Below are 16,361 nucleotides of genomic sequence, written 5' to 3'. Positions count from 1 at the left end.
TACTGTAGACACACCAATGGTTAATATCACTTTTTCACTTTCCACTTTTGTTTTTTCTTTCTCTTTCCATTCCATCAATTAAACACCTCATGACCACTTTCTCTCAATACTGACTGTGATTTCTAATAATTTGAATATTCTACAGAAAGAGAAAATCCTTGTCAAATTAGAAATATAACCTGGATCCAGAGGAGCTGCATAAGGACTTTGAATGCACAAGGAGTGGACAGAGGAAGCTCACCCTGAAAGGGGCATATGAATAAAACACCATGGAGTGGTAGTCTAGGGAGTGAGGGCACCAGGAAACTTCGACCATCTGATGTGGAGGGAAGGAGAAACAAGTACAAAAATTCCCTCTTTTACTGCTCCTGAAAGACAGGTCCCACTTTCAACATGGTTCTCAGAGCACCAGTGACATCTTTGTTTCTAAAACTGTAGATTAATGGGCTCAGCACAGGAGTGAGTATAGTGTAAAAGAGAGACACCACCATGTCCTTCTCTGGGTTGTGGTAGGAGATGGGGAACATGTAGGTGTAGATAGCAGCACCATAGAAGAGTGTGACCATCATTACATGAGCAGCAGGTAACCAGGGCCTTCTCTTATCTTCTGCTGAGTTCATACCGTGGATGGTGAGGAGAATGTAGGAATTGGAGCTTGAAATGACTGTCACAGGAATGAGAGCATGAGGACACAGTGCAAGTACATGAAAACATCATACAATGAGGTGTCTAGGCAGGAGAGCTTCATCACAGGAGGGACTTCACAGAAGTTCTTGATCTTCCAGGATCTGAAGAATAGGAGGGTTATGGTTATGGGAGTGAATATAAAGCCCTGTATGGATCCCAGGAGTCAGCACCCAGATGCCAGGAGTAGACACACACTTCTGTTCATGAGGACAGGGTAATGAAACACATGGCAGATGGTCACATGCTGGTCATAGGCCATGACTGCCAGAAAGATATATTCTGAAACTCCTAATGTCAAATAGAGGAAGAGATGCATCCCACATTCAGGGACAAACATGGTACTCACACCCAGAACCTGGTCCAGTAGCATCTTAGACACCATGATGGAGATGTACCTCATGTTCATGAGGGACAGTTGAATGATGAAGAAGTACATGGGGGTGTGAATCTGGGCATTGGAATGTATCAGGAGGATCAGGACAGCATTTCCAGACAAGGCCATCAGGAAAACCAGGAAGATGACAACACAAAGTGGAGATGGGTGTTGTGATTGACTGAAGACTTCCACCAGAAAAAAATCTGCCCACCCATGTAGTTGGTCATCTATGTGTTGAAGTCCATGAGGTTCCACCAGGTCCACCAGGAAAGTATCCAGTTAATTTCCTGAAACAGGCTGAAATGAATGTGTGGTGAGCAGTCACATATATGTGTACCCACCTGATTGTTCAACCAGAGGAATTTCCAAGGGCTGCAGATCCAAGGAGTCCAGATGACCCGTAGTAAACAATATTTTTAAAAAGAAATCTCAAAGCTCACAACTGTGGGTGAAATGAATTGGTGATTTGTAATGAGGTTGCCACATTTCAAGGTCTGAGCTTCATGAAGAGTGCAGTTTGTCAGAGAGAACTGGATATTTACAGAGTCACTTCCCAGTGCTTGAACAAATAGGAGAACATTGCAAACAAGGGAAATCACACCCCCTATTTCCCGAGTTTTGTTATTAAAATGTGAAATAAGTTTTAATATTCCTGGTTTAACTATATGGTTTAAACTGGCATCCTAAAAACTCTCAGACCTATATTATGTTAGAAATATATAGAAAGTAAATAAAACATAATTTGAGGGAAATCCACATCGATCATTTCAACCCACTAAATCCTTAGTACCAGGCCATGCCTGGATGTTTTGTGAGTCTCTGTGGTGATTCTCCTGTTCTCTTCAGCAGACTATAGTCTTCACACAGGATCAAATTTTAGAGACCTGAGGGGCATCATTTAACAATCCCAGGTCATAACTGGCTTCCAACACTGGCTACTGCTGCCCTGATCCTCCATTTCCCTGTCCAGATGATAAAAATGATATCTGACCCCAGATGTGGTAATAAAGAAAGGCAAAGTAATGAGAGTTCTCTGAATCCTGCCTCTTACAACTGAACAAACACACATGATGATTATTGACCTCTGCACTAATAACTCTGCCAAATCTGTCTTACACATGGCTGTCATTGCTATTGTATTATGAGACAACATAATTCAATTCATCAATTTAAGTTCCTGTTTATATCTTTAATACTTTGATTTTCAAGATAACATGAAATTGATATGCAAATGAAGCTCATAATGAACTCTGCAGAAAAGTATTTGGATTTATTTTTTGTTTTCTTAATATAAAATGAATAAGTTTTAAATATATACTTAAATAAGCACAAATATGAACCACTGTCTGAGATAATTATTGGTTTGACACTGGCTAAGCATAGCTTCCTCATCCCCATGTACTTCTTTCTTAACAATCTTTCCTTCTTGCATCTACTCTTAACCTTGGCCCATGTGTTTCAAATGTTATCCCGTATTTGGGGGCCAGAAAAAAGCATCATCTACACAGGTGTGTCACCTAGCTAGGTGTGCTCCTCTGGAAGCCATGCTGCTGGTGGAGATGGAATTTGCTATTTTGCCACCTGCCAGCTCTGTATCCTGATGCTCAGTCCACTGTATTGGAAACTGGTTTTTTTAACCTGGCTGTCTGGACTGATAGTGTCTCTGGTCCAATATTCCACCAGCTTCCAGCTGCTCTTCAGCTCCCATCACTTCTTTGAAAGCGTGCTGCAAGAGCTGCCAGTAAATAATTTGTATTGTTGTATAATTTATATTTTTAGTAAAATTCTCTTTCTGGATTTGTTTTTGTTTATTTTGTCTGAATCAACTCCTTCAGGTTAGACTTTGTGTGGAATATCTTTCCTCCAATCTTCACTTCAAACCTCCTTTTTACTGTGTGAAGGGTGGTTAGGACTTGATCACCTTAACCCCATTTGACCTCTGAGCTTGCAAGCCACATATCTGGCTTAGCATGTCTGCTTTTACTTGCTTTGATCAGGTTCTCCAGGGTTTCAACTTCTATATGACTGCTGCACAAGAGAAAAGAAGAGGGAAGGACAGGGAGAGAACAGGGCAGTGGCAGAAATGCAAAATGGAGTCCAGGGCTGCACACACAAGGTCAGATCATGACCCTCTATGCATTTTGCCAAAGCCACCAAGGATGGATGTGAATCATGGAGAGTGAACCTTAGCCTGTCACTACCAAGGAGATCTGATTCATATGCACTGTCCAACTTCCACGCTCCTGAGAAATTGCTGGCTTCACTCCTGAGACATTGCCCACTTCCCAGCAGAGCTCCTCTCCAGCTGTTTTCCTGAGGTGTGTCCCATTCTAATTTTGTCTTCTTCTGCCACACTCTGCTAAACCCCTGGTGAAATTAAAGGTGAATATTCAGCAGCAATCCAAATAATGAATCCAAATAAAGGAGAGAAAAGAAGAGAAGAGAGGAGAGAGAGAGAGAGAGAGAGAGAGAGAGAGAGAGAGAGAGAGAGAGAGAGAGAGAGAAAGAAAAGAAAGAAAGAAAGAAAGAAAGAAAGAAAGAAAGAAAGAAAGAAAGAAAGAAAGAAAGAAAGAAAGAAAGAAAGAAAGAAAGAAAGAAAGAAAGAAAGAAAGAAAGAGAGAAAGAGAGAATTGCCTCCTACCTCTGGCCCTCCAGCCATTTAATGACAAACTTCATGGAGGGCTGTGTTTATTATTGCACTATAAATGGAGGGGATGGCAGGTGGCCATTGGAGACTAGACAGAGTGACTGCCATCAGGCTATGGGGAATGTCAAAACACAGGAGCAACAAATGGGCACAGATGTCTTCCTATCAGGTTATTGTCCCCAGTCTGGACCATGAATATTCCTGGAGTTTTCATTGCTCATGAGACACTGAAGACATCTCAGGCTTCCTCATGAAGTGAAAGGAGATTAGGAGGCTCCATAGTTCCTCAGATTTTAAGAGCATCTTCCTATCTCTCTGACAGTGTAGTCTCATATAATGTGTCTAAACAAACACAAAGGAATATAATAACATTGAGAAATATATGAAAAACTAGAAAAAATAAATCACTTGGAATACTTGATGGCCATGTACAAAAACTATTATTATATCTATTCTTCATTTATCTACTTAGGCAATGCTGGGGATTTCAGGTAGGGCCTTCTACATGCTGTGCCAACAGTCATGGGAGTACACCAGACCTCAATGCATGATTTAATATTTATTATTCTTTATTTATTTATATAGTTTGGTACCAGGGACTGAACCCAGAGGTTTTTTTACCACTGAACCACATCCCAGCCTTTTTAATTTTTATTTTGAGACAGGATCTTGCTAAATTGCTTATGGTCTTACTAAGTTGCTGAGGCTGGCTTTTAAATGGATATTCTCCTGCCTCAGCCTCCCACACTGGTGGGATTACAGGTGTGTGCCACTGCTTATCACTCTTTAGTATGCTTTCAATGTGATATTTAGTTAATGGTGTTTAAGATACTCTAACTGTGTAGATGTGGAGTGTCTGCTCAGAATACTCTGAGTGATGATTGATGTCACATACATTTTCAAGTGCTTCTTGGTTGGTTGACAAGCATATTGCTTTTAAGTTTGCTTATGAAACTCTGTATCATGCAGTTGCTTCTCTGGGTAGGCGATGGAAGGTGGGTTAATGGGCTTTAGAAGCCTGTCACCAAAATGCTAGACAAGCTGTTGACCAGTGATGCCAACCAACCACAGAGCACACTCAGGGCTCTGTGCTTGCCCAGCACTTAGAAAGATCATCTATATATGTTCATTGATATAATTTTTTTGCAACTAAGAAATTTGAGCATGTTTTCATTTGTATATTTTTTGTTTTAATCATTTATTTTAGGCTTTAATTGTTCATGACATTTGCCATTTTATATATTAGGATTTTCTCAAAATTAGCATGATCTCTTTAGAGAATAACAGCAGTCTTCTAAGTGTAATATTTGTTGCAACTGCTTTACCCAAACTTTACTTTTATTTTGCTTTTTTGATTTTAGGCCAGAAAAGCTCTAAATATTTATGTATTTAAAACATTTGCTGTGTCACTTTTTACTCTGTGTTCACTTGGGAAATTTATTCCCCATATAGATACTTGACTAATATACAATTCTATTTTAATTCAGTTGTCATACTTTTAGAAATATGCAATATTTAAATCCTTGAAATTTCTTTCATCAATGTTGGTGACTGTGAAACTGAGTTGTTCGTAAGGTCAGGGATATAAATATTAAGATCAAGCCAATGAAACCTAACTTTTAGTTCTCCCAGAAGAATGAGTTCAAGTGAGTGATGTATAGGGGCCTTCCGTCTCTCTGTGGATGTGGAATATGACATCTTGAGAATTCACTTCTCACCCAACTTGCACATGAAAAATATGATAGATGTAGATCCAAGACCCAGGTTACTGTTAGGTTGGCCTTAGACAAAATGCACCAACAGTGACAGCCACCTGCTGGCACCTCTTCCCAGCTCTCCTCACCTCTCCTCTGTAGTAGTAGGGGATCCAATAGCAAAGAGTTTGATATACTTATCTTTCAAGTGAAAAAACTGCTCTCAACAATTGACTCAATCCTTGGTGACCACCTAAATTGGAAGATGTTTATTTATTATTGTTTTTGTTGTTTGTTTCTGCCATAGTAGAGCAACTCACCACTGAGCTTTATCATTTTTTGTTAATTGAGACAGGATTTTGATAGGTGGCCAGGGCTTGCCTAAAACTTGCATCCTCCCACTTTAGTCTCCTGAGTTGAACCAATGTTTAGGAATGAGCAAGAGGAGACAGGAGATCAGGGGGAAAGCTGCCTTCAGGAGAAGCAAGAATTGGACCATGCAGAGGCACAGAGATGAGTGTACTCCCTGAGGGTCACCATGGCATCACAGGTGATCAGTGCTGACCTGCATGCCTGGATCATTGTGTGTCAGACACAAGATAGGAATTTGCTCCTCCTGGTATCTATCTTTCCATGGGGACCCCTTGGCCCCAGAGGCAACTTCCAACAGCTTTCTTGGCCTCTGAGAGGATCTTCGTATTCAGGCATTATTGACTAAGCTGTCTTATCTGGAAGGGTGTGCAGGCTCCCATGCAAGTGTCCAGGAATGGTCTCTGAGGGCACTGGCCCTGTCACTCACACCCTGTGCTGCCCAGGTGTCCCAGGACCAGTGATGTGGTACCCTCCCCTGCCACCTCTCTGCCTGGTGAACAGGGCTTTTGCCCCAGAAGCTGGCCAGGCCCAGTCTTGAGAACTTCCCTAAATTGAATCCCTCTGCCAGAAGCCTTCCCTTCAAGATAGCAGTTTCTTACAATTGTTCATTTTGGGTTCTGATCAGGTATTTCCTTGACAGGAGCCTATGGATAATGTTAATGGAAAAAAATTATATTTAGAATATCTGTGTTCCATTGACCAAATGCACTGAGCCCTCATTTTATTACATCTCTGCTGGCAGATTCATCTTTGGCATTCCCTGCATATGGGCAGTTTTAGTGGCCCAGAGCTGTTTTGGGGAGATATTATGATCTTCCACCTTTGTGCTATTACCCATCAATCTTCAAATGACAAACTGAAACAAAAACTGCAGGCCTGAGGGTACAGTCAGGGAGGGAGTCTGAGTGGGGCTGCAGAAAGGGGACTTACACCCCTTCTACTGGGCCCCTGCCCTGTGGCCCTAGCAGACAACCATATGGGATGGCCCAGACTTCTAGTTGTTCAAGAGTAGCTGTGCCTCACACTTCTGGCTGGTGCAGGGCACCTTTGCAGTCCCCCAGCCCTTTCATCCTGGCAGAGGCTCCCTGAGTACCCAGCATGGGGAAAAGAGGTTGGCAGGCATTCCTTCTGTCCTCCCTGCTGTGGCCTGAGAAGCTGGCAGAACTGTGACCCTCAGCCCTGGCCCCACCTTCTGCTTAACACCCCTACACAGCACCACCCCGCTGTTCTCTTCTCTGAGTTCCACACCACCTTGCTGAACCCCTTAGGTCTGTGCTCTTCAGTTCCTCATAGTTTTGGAGGACATGGTGGTGGTACATGAACCTTGGCTGACAGAGCCTCGTGTTACCATGAGCCAAGAGCATGAAAGCTTTTGGACCCCTCCCATCCCATGGAGGAAACCTCTTCCTCATTGGAACATATAGAACATGGCCCACCTTTCTCCTGGACAGTGCTTGGGACCTGAACAGAGCACGGGTCAGATAGTTCCCACCTCTCCAACTGTCCATTCCAGTTTATAGTCTTAGAGTTGAAGTCAGTTGTGATGCAGACATGAAACCTGGCTGTGGTCAGTGAAAGGGTTGGGGACTTGGATGGAGGTTAGTACCTTCCTGCTCACCTGGAACCCTCAGACTGGGCAGAAGTGGCCGCTGGTGAGATCCCAGGTTAGGAAGGGGTGTTTTGCCTGGCCAGCTGCTGAAGGTGGCTGTGAGGGTGCAAATGTGCTGGGCAGAGCCACCATGAGCACCATGGTAGACAGCAGGAGGGTGGTACCTCCCAGGCTCCTTCTGCCCCTAGGTGACCTAGAGACCTCACTCTCAGCTGAGAAGTACCTGATCAGCAGGAGAGAGCCAGGTTCTTTCCCAACTCCCAGCACTCGTTTTGGTGAGTGAAGAGCCCCATTCCACTGTGACTATGACAATGGTGCCAATATTCACAGGGTCCTAATAGGCTCCCTTCCGATCTTATGTCTGTGTCTGCACCTTTTATTTCCTGTTCTTGATTCAATGCAATGAAGACCTACTCTACCAAGCCCTCATCTCCAGATGTGGTGCTTCTTTACTCATTTATACTCCAAAGACTGTGTTGAGATGGCTGTTTCAGGACTTGTCACACTCGACCTTGGATCATGTAAGCCTAATGATGAATACATGTTGCCAACCCTGTATCAGCTGGTCCTCTATTATCTTTGTGTCTCCACCAGCTCTTCTTCCATGTACCACGGGTACTCAGTATTTGCTGAAATTAGCTAAATGCAACTGACACTGTTTTAAAGTGTGTTTTGCATAATTGTGCAGAGGGACATGTACAGGGTGGGGTCAGAGAGCTGCAGGTTTCCTAACCCTGGATTTTGCTCTGTTCTTTTATTTTCCCATGTGATAATGCCCTTCTCTGGATCTCCATTTAAAACACAGTTACAGATTGAAATAGTAACTCAGTCAAATATTGGGGGCCATTTCTGGCCTCAGCACTCAATGGAAACTATTTCCATTTTAACTGAAAATCAAATAACACAAAGAAAACTCTCATTATCTTGTTGTACATTGACAAGGGCATTTAGTTCTATTGGTCTTTGAGTCTTGAGTTACCAAAGAATCTTTTAAAGAGGGTGGCCTATGAGGAAGTCCTTTAAACAGAGCAAGGGGAGCTAGCCCTCCTATGTGTTTGCCACCAAAGGGAGAAAGTTGATTGCTTGTAGATCTTCTACTGTGAAGTGTCTGTTCATTTCCTTAGCCCATTTGTTGATTGGATTATTTGTCTTCTTGTTGTAGAGTTTTTTGAGTTCTTTATATATTCTGGAAATTAGTGCTCTATCTGAAGTATGAGTGGCAAAAATTTTCTCCCACTCTGTAGACTCTCTCTTCACATTACTGATAGTTTCCTTTGTGGAGGGAAAGTTTTTAGTTTGAATCTATCCCAGTTGTTCACTCTTGCATTTAATTCTTGTGCTATGGGACACCTGTTAAGGAAGTCTGATCCTAAGCCAACATGTTGAAGATTTGGAGCTACTTTTTCTTTTATAAGATGCAGGGTTTCTGGTCTGATTCTGAGGTCCTTGACCCATTTTGAGTTGAATTTTGTGCAGGGTGAGAGATAGGGGTTTAATTTCATTCATTTGCATATGGATTTCCAGTTTTGTCAGCACCATTTGTTGAAGAGGGTATCTTTTCTCCATTGCATATTTTTGGCCCCTTTGTCTAATATGAGAAAATTGTATTTATTTGGGTTTGTGTCCACGTCCTCTATTCTGTACCATTGATCTACCTTTCTATTTTGGTACAAATGCCATGCTGTTTTTGTTACTATTGCTTTGTAATAGAGTTGAAGATCTGGTATTGTGATACCTCCTGCTTCGCTCTTTTTGCTAAGGATTGCTTTAGCTATTCTGAGTTTCTTATTCTTCAAGATGAATTTCATGATTGCTTGCTCTATTTCTGTAAGGTACATCATTGGGATTTTAATTGGAATTGCATTGAATCTGTATAGCACTTTTGATAGTACGGTCATTTTGACAATATTAATTCTGCCTATCCAAGAACATGGGAGTTCTTTCCATCTTCTATGATTTTCTTTAATTTCTTTCTTTAGTGTTTTGTAATTCTCATCGTAGAGGTCTTTCACCTCTTTTGTGAGATTGATTCCCAAGTATTTTATTTTTTTGAGGCTCTTGTGAATGGGGTAGATTTTCTAATTTCTCTTTCTGAAGCTTCATCAATTATGTATAAAAATGCATTGGACTTATGAGCATTGGTCTTGTAACCTGCTACTTTACTGAATTCACTTATGAGTTCTAAAAGTTTTCTGGTGGAATTTCTGGGTTCCTCTAAATATATAATCATGTCATCAGTGAACAGGGATAGTTTGAGTTCTTCTTCACCTATTTGTTTCCCTTTAATTTCTTTGGTTTGTCTAATTGCTCTGGCTAGAGTTTCAAGGATGACATTGAATAGAAGAGGTGAAAGAGGGCATCCCTGCCTTGTTTCAGTTTTTAGGGGGAATGTTTTCAGTTTTTCACCATTTAGAATGATACTGGCCATGGGCTTATCATAGATAGCCTTTACAATGTTAAAGAATTTTCCCACGATCCCTATTTTTTCTAGTGTTTTGAGCATGAAGGGATGCTGTATTTTATCCAATGCTTTTTCTGCATCTACTGAAATAATCATGGGATTCTTAATTTTAAGTCTGTTGATATGGTGAATGACATTTTTTGATTTCTGGATGTTGAACCAACCTTGCATCCCTGGGTTAAAACCCACTTGATTGTGGTGCACTATCTTTTTAATATATTTCTCAATGCGACTTGCTAAAATTTTGTTGAGAATTTTTACATCAATGTTCAGTAAGGATATTGGTCTGAAATTTTCTTTCCTTGAAGTGTCTCTCTCTGGTTTAGATATCAGGGTGATATTTGCTTCATAGAATGAGTTTGGGAGGGTTCCCTCCTCTTCTATTTCATGGAATACTTTGAGGAGTATTGGAATGAGCTCTTCTTGAAAGTTTTTGTAGAACTCGGCTGAGAACCCATCTGGTCCTGGACTTTTCTTTGTTCATAGGCTTTTGATGACCTCTTCTATTTCATTGCTTGAAATTGATTTATTTAAGTTGTGTATGTACTCCTGGTTTAGGTTAGGTAATTCATATGTCTCTAGAAACTTGTGATTGTCTTTGAGGTTTTCTGTTTTTTTGGAGTATAGATTTTCAAATTAGCTTCTAATTATGTTTTGTATTTCACTTGTGTCTGTAGTGATATTTCCTTGTTCATTTCAAACTTTAGTAATTTGAGTTTTCTCTCTCTTTTTATTAGTGTAGCTAAGGGTTATCAATTTTCTTCATTTTTTCAAAAAAAAACAACTATTTATTTTGTTAATTTTTCCAATTGTTTCTTTTCCTTCAATTTCATTGATTTCGGCTCTGATTTTAACTATTTCCTGTCTTCTACTACTTTTGATGTTGGTCTGCTCTTCTTTATCTATGGCTTTGAGCTGTAGTGTTAAGTTGTTAATTTGTTGATTTCTACTTCTTTTGTTGAATGGGCCCCATGAAATAAATCTTCCTCTAAGTACTGCTTTCATAGTGTCCCAGAGGTTATGTTATGATGTGTCTTTGTTCTCGTTTACTTCTAAGAATTTTTTTATTTCCCTCCTGATGTCTTCTGTTATCCATTCAGCATATAATAGCATATTACTTAATCTGCAGGTATTGGAGAAGTTTCTGTTTTTTATTCTGTCATTTATTTCTAATTTCTGTCCTTATGATCTGATAGAATACAAGGTAGTATTTCTATCTTCTTGTATTGCTTAACAGTAGCTGTGTGGCATGAAATATGGTCTATTTTAGAGAAGGATCCATGTCCTGCTGAGAAGAATGTGTATTCGTTCTTTCGATGGTATATTCTATATATGTCTGTTAAGTCTAAACTGTTGATTGTGTTAGTGAGATCTATGGTTTCTTTATTCAAATATTGTTTGGAAGATCTATCCAGTAGTGAGAGAGGTGTGTTAACATTGCTTAATATTATTGTGTTGTGGTCTATTTGATTTCTGGAATTGAGAAGGATTAGTTTGATGTACATGGATGAGCTAATGTTTGCGGCATAGATATTTACGATTGTTATGTATTGCTGCTTTATGCTTCCATTAAGCAGTATGTAATATCCTTCTTTATCCCATCTGATTAGTTTTGGCTTGAAGTCCACTTTATCTGAAAGAGAATGGATACTCCAGCTTTTTTGCTATGTTCCTGTGCATGGTATGTTTTTTCCCACTCCTTCAGCTTTAGTCTGTGCTTATCTCTCTCTATGACATGAGTCTATTGAAAGGAGCATATTGTTGGATTTTTCTTTTTAATCTGCACCTATTCTTAAAAGGAATATGCTGGCTACTGATAAAGATGGGAGTAGCTGAAGAGTGACAAGGAGCCAGGTCAGGACCCCTGGCACAACCTAGTGGGAGGCTGAGCCAGGCTTCCTTAGGAAACGGCTTTCAATCTGAGCTGGTCATCAATGAAGGAAGCTGCCTCCGGTGGCGGTAAACAAGTCTCTGAATCAATGGAACCATGGGGGATGGGTTACTGAGTAGGGCAGTTGTGCCATCAGTACTCAGGCATATGATAGGACTTGGGTTCGACAATTTTCCAAGTCATGTCCAAGTGGAGATACTGAGGTTGAGGGAAATCAGCTGAAGGGACTATTTCCACAGAGTAGGGAGAGCTGACCACCGGGGGCGAGAAGGAGGTGAGTTGTTCAGTGGTGGAAGTGTGGGGGAGGCAGTAATGAGTGAATGAACAGCTTGAGCCAAACTCCAGAGGTGAATAAACAAGGACTTTGGGGGATCTAGCGCACCAAGAGGGAAAAGTTATATGAAGGACTGAGATGAGATGAAGATAGGAAGAGCTGTAGGACCTCATAGGGAAAAGCTCCCAAGGAGCCTGATGATACTGAAAGAACACTTTGCAAGCCCTTGTTGCGGAGGCAGAAGAGGGGCTGTAGGTGCCAAAGAAGGTGGACCTGACTGCTTGGTTCCCCTGAACAGCATTTTTTTTTTTTTCCCCCCACACACCTTGGTCACCAACTTCTTGAGGGCACGCCTGCCCGATATTCACTGTGCTCACTGCCCAACTTCCCACTGGAAATTATACCCAGAGATGTCTTCCTCACAAGCAACAACATAAATAGAAGCCCATGAGTGTGCGGACTGTTGTGAGACTTCTCCGTAAGAAGTTGGGAACAGACAACTGTGGGGAGGACCACGATTTGGGGGAAGACAACTATGCTCATGAGAAGCCACAAGATGGACTCCCTTCCTTCCATCAACTCAGAGCCCCTCCCCAAGGACCGGCCCTGGAACGCCCAGTGCTCAGAACCCGGTGAAGTCATCTTTACCCAACAATGGGGCTCGGGCCTCCCGAAGGCTCCCATTGGTGGACAGATTCTTGGGGCAGTTGAGTCTTTGCAGAGCCAAGGGCCTGGTAACAAGTCTCAACGGTATGGATCCTCAAATGGCAACCCTGGGCCTTCCTGGCAGTAAGTATCCCTTCAGTCCTTTGAGTGTGGGGACAAACACTTCAGGGAAGATGCTTGGTATTGATGGGGTGGTGGCTGCCTACGTGGAGTGCTAAATAGTTAAGAGGCAGACTCCTCCAGGATACTACGGAGATTTAGAAGGCAGAAACCGTGTTGTGACCAACCAGAAAAGATACACTGGTGCCCTTGTCGAGTGGTTCCTTGAGGGCCTCGCCCTTAAGTTCAGCTTATCTGTCTGAGGGATTGGGTGGGTCCTGGACTGGAAGCCAGAAGGCCTGACCGTGTCTCAGCAGGTCATGTTCCTCTCGACCTAGTCTCCCTTATCTCTGAAAGGTTCACATGGACTGTTTGGCTCCCTGCAGACCTAGCTTGAACCAATAATAAAATGATGATCTAGGCATATAAGGAGGGAGGGAGGGAATGGATGGATGAATGAGCCAAATCAAGGTGAGGAATGATAAACAGTTCAGGTCCCAGCCAGAGCTGTCAGTCAGCTGCCTCTTTTCTTTCTTTTACTGCCTCAGCCTGGGTCTGGCTATACTTTGGACTCACGGGACTGTGTTGTGCAGTTACCGGCGGCTGCCATTATATTTATGCCCTGGAGGAAGAAGCTGTTGCGGGAGAGGCGTGCCCAGCACTGGGTGGAAGTGATGAACGCTTCCACCTTCATTTACAGTCCACTCTTGTACTGGATCAATACGTAGAAACGCCATGCTATCCATGCAACTATTCAAATAGGCCCTCCCACAGCTGTTACCATCAGTGACATGAAAGACCATATTCAAGAGTGCCTGTGGGAGTCAGACACCCCTGAAGCCAGGGGAGGTGGCCTCAGAGACAGCATGCGCAGGGCAGAGACCCCTGGAGTTATGAAAGCTGCTCTGGCGGTCTCAGGGCAGCCCACATCAAATCGGAAGCCACAGCGCCACCCCACACCCCCCTTTCTGATTCCCATCTTTCAAGAGATACCCTTTGCCCCACCCCTCCACAAAATGCCCCCCCTGTTGGAACACACTGTCTACTACCCATTGGACATCTACTCGCAAAGGAATATCCACTACCATTCCCTTCCCACACTGGCCCTGGAATGATCTGTTTCAATGCCAAACTCTGGCTTCATATCTGTAGCCTGCACTCACTGAAGGTGGGAGCTTTATGGACCAAGGGTGTGATTAGATACTGGAGCTAACCTCTCGGCACTCATGTTGCTGCAGAGGGCCCAGTTGGATGTGACTTTATTAAAGAGTTTTGGAAAAGTCAGTCTGTTGTGTCTCATTTGCGGGTAGGAGGGAAAAGTTCTTCTCCTGTTTGATGGTGGCACAAGTCTAACCAACACAATGAGAACTGGAGTTTGGCACTGAAGCGACACATTGTATCAATACTTGTGGATGAGCTCAGGTCCCCCCTCCCAGGATTTAAGCTCAAACGTGTGCAAGACCCTGGGCTTGGTCCACGAAGGCAGGGCTGTTCTGCAGGATGGTAAGTTCAATTGCCCCAAGAATGACAGTTGCTGAGGGCACACAGGAATTGCAGGTCCACAATGGTTATGCCACATGTCAAACAAATCATCCTGAGGCCCGTGAACCACACCACACCATGGTCTGAATGGCGCATATCTACGAGGATTGGAATATTTGGTGGTCGTCTCTGAATTGTTTCTTATACAAGAACACTGCAACATGCCTATCCTGAGTCTTCTCTTACTCAGGAAGACAAAGGATCCTAGGGCATATGCCATTATCTTATCTTTTGGTGTTGTTGTGTTGTTCCTCAGCCACTTCTCCAATTTGCATCTGCCTCACATTAGAGTTCCTGATCTTTCCATCATACCCCAGGGTATCCTTTCCCTAATCCTGCCTTCTTCAAATATGTGTGCTCCATGCTTTCGTGGGTGCAGCATCATCTGCTTGGTCTATAGTTTGGCTTAGAGTAAGGGCTGGTGAGTACCTCCTAGGATTATACACAGGAATACATCGAGAGCAAAGACAGATCCATGGCTGCCCAAAAGGGAAGAGTCCCCTGCACCTCAGGTACATGGGAACATCTAGAATACTTTCTGGAAATGGTTCTCAAAGTAGATACAAATAAGATTATCAAGTATTTGGCTACGGTTTAAAGAAGAGAATGTCTGGATCGTGCAAAAATCTTTAATCCATTGACTTGGAAATGAGAAACCTACTCACCATAGTTGCTCTAAACGTTACATGTAGGTTTCCCTGAGAGGAAAGGCCAGTGGTTCATGATTTTGTGTTGGTGATGGTATCTCAGCATGCATGTGCGTGTGTGTGGCGGGTGGTGGGGGATTGAGAGGGAGAGAGACAGAGAGAGAGAGAGAGATTTTGAGAGAATGTGATTCATGGCTCTGATTAAACTTAGGTAATTTATTGTGATTTTTTCCTCTGTGGGCCGAAGGGACCAGGTCCAGCAAATAAAAAGAAAGCCCTCCCCCTATCTATGTTACCTGTCTCTACCAATGGCTTATAAACATTTTTCTTTTATTTTGGGAAGGCAATGGAACCTTTTTTTTTCGCCTTCTGTTAATCGGATCTCGTCTCGTAACTCAAAATACAAAATGGAAATAAGTGGATGTTCCTTCATAGACCAGAGCCAGAGGTTCACTCCTTCCTCACGTTGTCACTTCTTATCGTTGCTGCTTTCAACCATGCAGATGCCCAAAGTCTGAGACTTCATTACAACACTGCAATATGCCCACCATCTCCTAGCCCTTGCTTTTGAAGGAAGATGGAATCCATAAGTGGACGGGTCAATGCAAATTTCTTTTCCCTTATGTACCAGGGGAGTGGGGGGAGGCCTGTTTTAATTGATTTTACTATTGGCACAGAATCATGTTTGCTTTTCTGCCCTCTCCCATATATGATAATGTCTCTGAGGAGAGAAAGTGAGGCTGCGTGTTACATGGTATCCTCACTGCTTACTATGTGGTCTAATGAGGCACGTCTTAGTGAATGAATGAAGCTCACAGGAAACATCGATGGAGAAGCCAGATGGCATACTGATTAAGAAGGCAAGCTTTGCAGTCCTGGTGTGTCAGCTCGAGTTCTGCCTGAACCGATTATTTGATGGTCAGAATTAGCAATTTTCTACATCAGTCGAATGGGAGTTGCACAAGAATTCTTATGTTCACAGGATATTCATCAGGTTTATGCCATGATACCTAGCAAGTGTCCATAAGAAGTCCTCAAAAAAAGTTAGATGAATTTGGGGGTAAGAATTAAAAAAACATACAACAGTTATGTAAAATAATCCCACAATCATAACAAAGTATACATTTTACCTTCAATGCCAGAAATTCCCGGTAGGAATATAGTCCATTGTTGGGAAGCTTTTCCAATTCGGTCTCCAAGAAAATGCAACTTTTGACAGCGCTGATGGCTTTGATGTGAAACTCTGTATTTGATCTGTAAAACCATTTATGCTTTAGTACAATGAAATCTAACAATCAAGCATACTAGTATCAACGGTATTTTAGGGCATCTTTTGATGTCATAATATAAGAGAAATAGTGGAAAATTATGTAGCATACTAACTGTGACAGTAAAG

The 16,361-nt window shown here is 42.4% G+C and overlaps 1 pseudogene across 1 annotated transcript; it reads right to left on the bottom strand.

Moving 5' to 3' along the window:
* Positions 1–359: 359 nt before the first annotated feature.
* On the bottom strand, positions 360–13,513 carry LOC306652203 (olfactory receptor 2T29-like; annotated as a pseudogene). Its single transcript has 3 exons — positions 13,374–13,513; positions 12,660–12,742; positions 360–1,290 (listed from the first exon to the last, which is right to left on the bottom strand). The product of its transcript is annotated as an olfactory receptor 2T29-like (transcript).
* Between the last annotated feature and the right edge of the window lie 2,848 nt (positions 13,514–16,361).

Source organism: Sciurus vulgaris, assembly GCF_902686455.1.
Source record: "Sciurus vulgaris genome assembly, contig: HiC_scaffold_141_arrow_ctg1, whole genome shotgun sequence".
NCBI classification, from domain to species: domain Eukaryota; kingdom Metazoa; phylum Chordata; class Mammalia; order Rodentia; family Sciuridae; genus Sciurus; species Sciurus vulgaris.
This window is presented reverse-complemented; position numbering and strand designations above follow the sequence as displayed.